This window comes from Leptinotarsa decemlineata, unplaced genomic scaffold (genome assembly GCF_025532065.1).
Source record: "Leptinotarsa decemlineata unplaced genomic scaffold, Ldec_3_MD MMD2_tig00001973_RagTag_RagTag, whole genome shotgun sequence".
NCBI classification, from domain to species: Eukaryota; Metazoa; Arthropoda; class Insecta; order Coleoptera; family Chrysomelidae; genus Leptinotarsa; species Leptinotarsa decemlineata.
Window position 1 is genome coordinate 1,959,533 of NW_027412572.1, and position 8,172 is coordinate 1,967,704.

Consider the following 8,172-nt stretch of genomic DNA (forward strand, 5'->3'; position numbering starts at 1 on the left):
CCCACAGCATTTGTATTTTTCAGGCTAGATATTATTTCACAAATGTCTATTGGGTGTACAGGAGTAAAATAAAAAGTTTCAGTTACATGCATTGTTGTGTAGTCGTTGAAGGTTGTAAATGAAAAATGTTTCTTGATCAAATCCTTTGCTACAGTAGAAAAATACAGACCAAAACTGTTAGCAATTATACTTTTATCGCTTACAATTCTATTATTTACTAACAATTCAAGATTAAATCTCACCTTATTTTTACTTGTTTGATTTTTCACTATATTCCAGATTTTCTTTGGTTTTTCATGGTGACTCTTATTTTCAAGTGAATTCTGATAAAATGAATATTTTGTTTCATTAATTTTTTGTATATATAGTTTTTTTGAGTCTATATAATGTTTGTTAATTCTTGGATCATCTACATTTTTAGTTAACCAAAAAAGATTTTTAAGACTTTTTTCCATGAGAACTATTTCTTCGGTTACCCACTGGTTTTTAAGCGACTGTGATTCAAGATTAACGGTCTTTTTCACAGTAGGACATGTTATATCAATCCAATATTTCAAAGTATTTACGAAAGCTTCAAAAGCGGACTGAATACAATTGGAGGTTTCATAAACTGAATAAAAGTTTTCCCTTTCCAGACAGAGTCGTAGATTTTCAAGATTTTCATTACAGATGTTCGCGAAATGAATTATTTTTCTATTATCGTATCTTTTGATTTGGGAATTCACAATCTCAAAAGAGAGGCTTAGGTGGTCTGCAAGATTAACATTTATAACTTTTTCATTATATTTTGCCTCTGAAATATTTGTGAGGAAATAATCAATTTTTGAAGTACTAGTTTTTCCATTTGAGTACGTAAAAATTCTGGTCGGTTCAAGGCTTTTGATTCCAAGATTGAAACTGTGTAATAAATCATTCAAAGATGTTTTATCGTTTGAGTCACATAAATAATTGATATTGAAATCTCCGCATATTACGATATTATTGAATTTTTTGTCACAATATTCAAGAGCATTGAACAAACTATCCACAAATATTTCCATACAACCTTTAGGAGGTCTATATAATAAAATTAGACAGTATTTTATACTACTTACACAAAAAGAAATTGCATAAGTTTCATATTCTAACTCTAAGGACATGTTATCCAGGTTTGTTTCATTCTTGTAAACTAATGAATTTTTTATCAAAATCAACACTCCACCATGAATATGGTTTCGTCGAGTGAAATGAGAAGCTATTTTATAACCTTCGAAATAAATAGTATTGATATTCAAGCTACTACACCAAGTTTCAGAAACACATAAAATATCTGGGTTCTCATCTTTTAAAATAACCTCGATTTGGTTTGTCTTATTTAAAATACATTGAGAGTTTACATGCATAATTTTAAAATTTTTTAATGATGAGTCTACTAATTTGAGCATCGAATCAGAAGTCATTTGAGACATTTGATGGGCGGTGCTGTCGAAAAGATTTACGAAATTGAAATCTCTTTATTATCACTTTTTCGGCCAATGTGATGGATTGTATAAAATATCCTGAAGTTGCATGTCTGCCCCAATTTTAAAAGATTTATATCTTCCAAGAGAACTCAGTTCGGTAACTTCAAACTCATGCCCAGGAGATCGCTCTTCTAGATATGACTTTACCTTGTCTGTTGTAGACTGTGGTTTGCAGCGTCCGGCATATAACCAAAGCATCGGTTCACCTCCGCTAAAATCATCATCCTTATCGACAGAATGTGTTCCTACGAGATATTTTGTTTCTTTCTTCTCCCTTTTTTTGGGCATCTGTTCCTGCTGTGGAATAGAATTAACTTATATATATATATATATATATATATATATATATATATATATATATATATATATATATATATATATATATATACATATATACATACATATATATACCATACATTTTTACTAGGAAATATACTATACATTTTATAGTTCAGCAAGTTAATCGAGGATTTGGTTAGCTATACTAATTTCTGATTACATTACTGAGTTTGGCACCTAAGTGATTGAACACTTGTATTGTGCAACTCTATTATATATGCGGATTTCAAATAAGTCTTGTAACAAAATGGCTTAGGAATAATATTGAAACATAATGAAAACTTCATAAGCGTATGTCAGCAAAGAAGTGTAAATGTTGCATTAATTTATTTATTCAGTATTTTTAGAAAGGTGTAATAATTATGAAAAATATATTTTTTTGATAGAACACTGAATTTCTTGAATTTTTTTTTCTTTTATACTGGATGGAAGAAGGTTGAATGCTTTAGGTAAAGTATATATTAAACATCTATGAACAATATTTTTGTTGTAGTTGGGAATTCTTAAGTGATGGTTTTTAGTACTTCTGGTTGTATAGTTATGTGAAGGATGGTTCTGACATTGCCTTATGTCACCAACGTCTTCATTATAAATTAGTGTTGTCTGATAACGTTTTGTTTTCCTATATATTATTTTTAATATATAATTTTGAATGACATTAAGTTTTTGTAGAGCATTTTTGTACATTCCTCCCCGTACTAGAATACCATAACGAAAGAGTGATTCGGCCAGTGAGTTGTAAATTAATAAAAGGAGATTTTTAGAGAGGATCTCTCGTAGTTGATAAAATTTATATATAAGCTTCCTCACTTTATTTGTTAGATAGTCAATATGGTTACTCCATTTTAAGTTTTTATCTATTATAACCCCTAAGTACTTGATTTCTTTCAACTCTGTGATTTCCTCCTTGATGTTCTTAATTTTTATACTACTGAAGGAGGGTCTATTAACATCTGTTGTTGAAAATGCAATATAGTGTGTTTTCTTGACATTCAGGGATAATGGATACTTATCCAACCAGTTTTTGGCAATTTCCATATCTCTTTGCAGAAAATCTTTTGTCTCAGTCCATGTATTGCCATTAAACAACATGACGGTATCATCCGCATACGATATTACTTTTGCATTTGTTGATGAAGATAAGAATGCGTTGATATATGTTAAAAAAGAGAATAGGTCCAAGTACTGTGCCCTGAGGTACTCCTATTTTTATCGTTCTTGGATCACTTAAGGTGTCATTCAGTTTAACTATTTGTGTTCTATCTGAGAGATAACTGCGAAAGACATTCAATACTGTCCCACGTACTCCATAACATTCCAGTGTATATAGAGGAGCTTTTCATGATTCACGGTATCAAATGCTTTCGCTAAGTCAAGAAACACTGCGATTCATTTCTTATTAGCATCTAATTTTTCAGTTACTTCTGTTATGACCGAGCACATTGCATCAGTGGTAGACTTACCATTTCTAAATCCAAACTGCTGTCGGTGGATTATATCGTTTGAGTCTAGAAAGTGTATTAACTGATCTTTCAAACATTTTTCAAATAATTTTCCAAAATTATTGATAACACTAATGGGTATGTAGTTACATATATTAGTTTTATCCCCAGATTTATATATGGGTGATACAACTGATGATTTAAATTGCACTGGAACGATGTTTGTTTGGAATATGAGATTGAATATATGTACTAAAGGTGTGAGAATATGTAAATGAATTTTTTTAAATATATCAGTTATATATAATTTTCCTTTCCTTGTTTCGGGCTTCATTGCAAAGTGGTATCCTTAGCATTCTGTATATGAATGCGTTATAGGCAGCTATTTTGTGTGATGGGTAGTTTGAACTTGCGGGTATGATGGAGCTTGTTTGTGTAGGTTCCCTGTATATTTCCATTTGAAATTTTGTCTTGTTGTGGTTATATCCGATAGTTATGTCCAGGTAGTTGAGTTTCGAGTCGTTTTTTTCTTCTATGCTGAAAATCAGTTTTTGATTTATTTTGTTATTTGTTCTATTCTTATTCCTTTGTGTGATATGTACAAGCCATCGTCAACGTATCTGAACCATTCTCCTTTTTCATCGTGTTTTTCTTTTTGTTATTGTCAAGATTTTCTCATCTGTGGTTTGCAGGTTTATTTCAGATATAATGCTAGATAGTGGGTATCCCATCGCTAGTCCATCGTTTGTTTATAAATTTTTCTTCGGATTTGAAATAGTTTTGGTTGAGTATTGTATTTAGGATGAATTCCAACTGTTACTACCGGGTCTGTACGACCAAGCGATATATTTGCATACCCCTCCCTTACCGGCCAAAAAGCGCAGACAGTTGATGATCCGTGACTTCTCGTCTACTTCAGTTCTGTTTAGACTTTTATGCAGATCGCATCGATTCTTTCGATTTTTAACAAAGTACGTGCTAGTTAGGGTCTGAAAGACCCGGTGATAGTAATAAGGGGAGTATTTCACTGTATGAACATAACGTGAGTATCCTCGATTCGTTGGAAACTTATGTCTCAAAAACTACAGATTCGTTATAATTTTTAATTATTTCGGAATTCTTTTTTTAGCAGTGAATATGGACAACAAAAAACTTTTAACTGAGAAAGAACTTGCTGACATACTAACAAGTGGAGATTTTTGGGCCGATGAAGAAATTACAGGAGAAGATGGGACAGCTCCCAATGTATAACAGCTGATGATGAAATGGATGCGACAAATATTATTCTTCTTGATGGGGACAAAAGCGAGGAAGGGGAGTCTGATCATGAACTGTTCAGTGATCATGATACAGAAAGTGAAGATGATGAGTGGGTACCCGATAATGAAGAAAACTCTAGCGAATACAGAGTATAGCGGTAGTGAAAACGAGGATACTAATGAACAAAATTTTGGTGTTGATAGAGTGGAAGAAACTATTTGTAAAAAAATATTTTTTTATGGAAGATTGGATAAGAAAACTGCAAAACCTTGTATGAAATGGTCACAACAAGATCCAGTTAGAGGACGAGAGCGAGCAGAGAATATTCACACCATTCTGCCTGGTCTAAAAGGTCCTGCACGAGAAAACCCCTCATCTGAATCTCCATTACAAGCATGGAGATTGATTATTTCTGATGATATCTTGACAGAGATTGTTACAAACACTAACAGAAAAATTGATCCCATGAGAGTGAATTAGTCCATTCAAAACCAAACGTACCTCAAGATATAAATTCCATCCCCGTTTCATACAACCTACAAATAAAGTTGAAATAGAAGCATTTATTGGCCTATTATATTTGCAAGGTACTTTCAAATCTGGCCACGAGCAACAGATGGAACAGGTAGAGACATTTTTCGGTGTACCATGACGTTAGCTAGATTTCTATTCCTTTTAGCTGCCATTAGATTTGATGACTTCGAAACGCGAGCTGAGCGTCGTGAAACAGATAAACTTGCTCCAGTATCCAATATATTCAAAAAATTTGTAGAAAATTCAAAAACTAACTACACTCCTGGAATATTCCTAACATTGGCAAACAAACCGGCAAAGTACGGCATTAAAATTCAGATTTTAGCTGATTCGAAAACACATTATATGTGCAATGCTGAAGTGTATACCGGAAAAGAAATTAATGCACTAAAAAGTAGCAAACAATGCAAAGAAAAATCACTTTCTCATCCTACACAAGTTGTTATGCGAAGGACGGAATCATTCTACAATTCCAAACGAAATCTCACTGCAGATAATTGGTATACATCTATCGAGGCAGCTCGGGAGTTGAAAGAAAAAGGCCTGACATGTAGGACCTATGAAGAAAAATAAAAGCGAAATACTTGCCGCATTTTTATCATCCAGAGCTAGAAAAGTGGGTTTCTCCCTTTTTGGTTTCACATCTAATCTTACTCTTGTCAGCTACGTCCCAAAACAGAATAAAAGTGTCGTTTTGCTATTCTCTATTCACCATGACAATCGAATTGATGCTGCCACAAAAAAACCTGATATAATACTGTTTTATAATAGTACCAAAGCCGGGGTAGATGCATTAGACGAAAAGTGTGCCAAGTATACTACATCTCGTCGTTCTAGAAGATGGCCCACTACAGTATTTTATTGTATTCTGAATATATCCGGAGTGAACAGTCGCATCCTATACCAAAGAAAAGAAATATCTCGATATAATTATCTGAAGGAACTTGGATTAGCCCTTTGCTCTCAACACGTCCACACAAGAATTAAATGTAATTTCATTTCCCGCCAAATTCGCGACAGAGCAGCAGATATTTTCAAAATCCATTCCACATTTCGGCAGACAGCTGAAGAAACTCAAAAAAATAGAAAAAGAAAAAGATGTGCCCTCTGCCCCCCCCAAAAAAGACCGAAAAACTAGCTATGTTTGTAGAACATGTGAAAAACCAATTTGTCTGAAATGTTGCTGTACCGTGTGTCCAGACTGTTTGAATTAATTTTCATTTCACTTGAGTTTGTCTGAAATATTGTGATTGTTATTTTCTTTCACCTGAATAAATGAAATTTGTTTTCTGAACATTTATTTCTATTTTTGAAATATGGGTCTATAGGACCCGGTATTAGTACGAATGGTATAAAAGTGGGGTAGTAGCAGTTACGGGTTAATGTAGGTCCTGTTTATGTTTTGGTGTTTTAGTTTATCTGATATGATTTTTATACTTTCGTTGATTGGTATGTTGGAGTACATGTTTTTTATGTCGAATGAGAATAATTTAGTGTTCGTGCTGACGTTTGTCATTAAGATTCTGTCTGTGAGTTCCATTGAATTCGTGATGCTGTGGTTATTCTTCCTGCTGATTTTGTTTTTAGTTCATCTGCTATGATTTTTGATATTTTGTTTGAAGGTGCTTTGGTGAAATTGATAACTGGTCTTATAGGTTTATTTTCCTTATGTATCTTTATCTATACGTTGAGTTTTGGTGTTCTTGAGTTGTTGACTGTGTGTCTGTTTTGATTATTCACTTATCTTAAGGTTATTATGTGCGCTTTCTCGATTAAGTGTGGGATTAACATGATTTCTTTGCTTTCAGACAGAAATTCTACATATGTACATTACATATATATATATAAATATAACATATATACAGGGTATTCTATATTCGATGATCTATTAGACGTATCTAGAGAACAAAAGAAAATGAGAAATTCAAATTTTTTATTCCGATGTTGGTGGCTGTGATCTATCGTTTGAAAATATTTTCATCACCGCAGTGTTGCCACATCTACATGTAACAGACATCAACTTGGAAATTTCAAATAGAACACCCTATGTATTATATCAGTTTTGAATTCTGCATCAAAATCCAAATTATTTTTGTTGAACATGTTCTTTACCTATCGCTCGTCGTTTTTAAAATATTAATTATTTTGTAATTTTTTTTAGCGGAAACATTGTATTTTTAATGTGTAATATCGCTTGAATTAACTGATACATCGAACTCAAATTCTGGCAACATTGTTGCCAGAATGTTTATTGGATGGACTAGCGATGGTATCCCCACTATCTAGCATTATATCCGAAATATACCTGCAAACCATAGATGGGAAAATCTTAACAATAATAAAAACACATGATGAAAGATGAGAATGGTTCAGATACGTTGACGATGGACTGTACATATCACAAAACAATGGAATAAGAATAGAACAATAACAAAAGAAATTAACGAAATAAATCAAAAACTATTTTTCAGCATTGAGGAAAAAAATAACTCGAAACTCAACTACCTGGACATAACCATCGGATATAACCACAACAAAACACAATTTCAAATTGCAATATACAGGAAACCTACACAAACAAGCTCCACCATACCCGCAAGTTCAAACCATCCGCCATCACAAAAAAAGGCTGCATATAACGCATTCATATATAGAATGTTAAGGATACCACTCAGCAATGGAGCCCGAAACAAAGAACGGAAAATCATATACCAAATATCGAACGAAAACGGATACACCCAAAAGACAATAGATAAACTAGAAAACAGAATCAAACAAAAAATACAGAACAAGGATCAAGCCACCCCAACAGACAAAACAACACAACGATGGACAGCATTTATGTACGTAGGACACCAAACCAAAAAACTAACAAACATCTTCAAACCACTGAACATCAACATCACATACAAGCTGAACACGAAGGTAACACAAAAAATAAACAACTATGAAAAAGAAGAAGACAAAGACCAAAACGGGATATACAGTATACAATGCTCGGACTGCAACAAATTCTATATCGGCCAAACCAAGGAAAAACTGATCCAAAGGTACGATGAACACAAAAAGGCATACATAAACCCAATAGTATATAA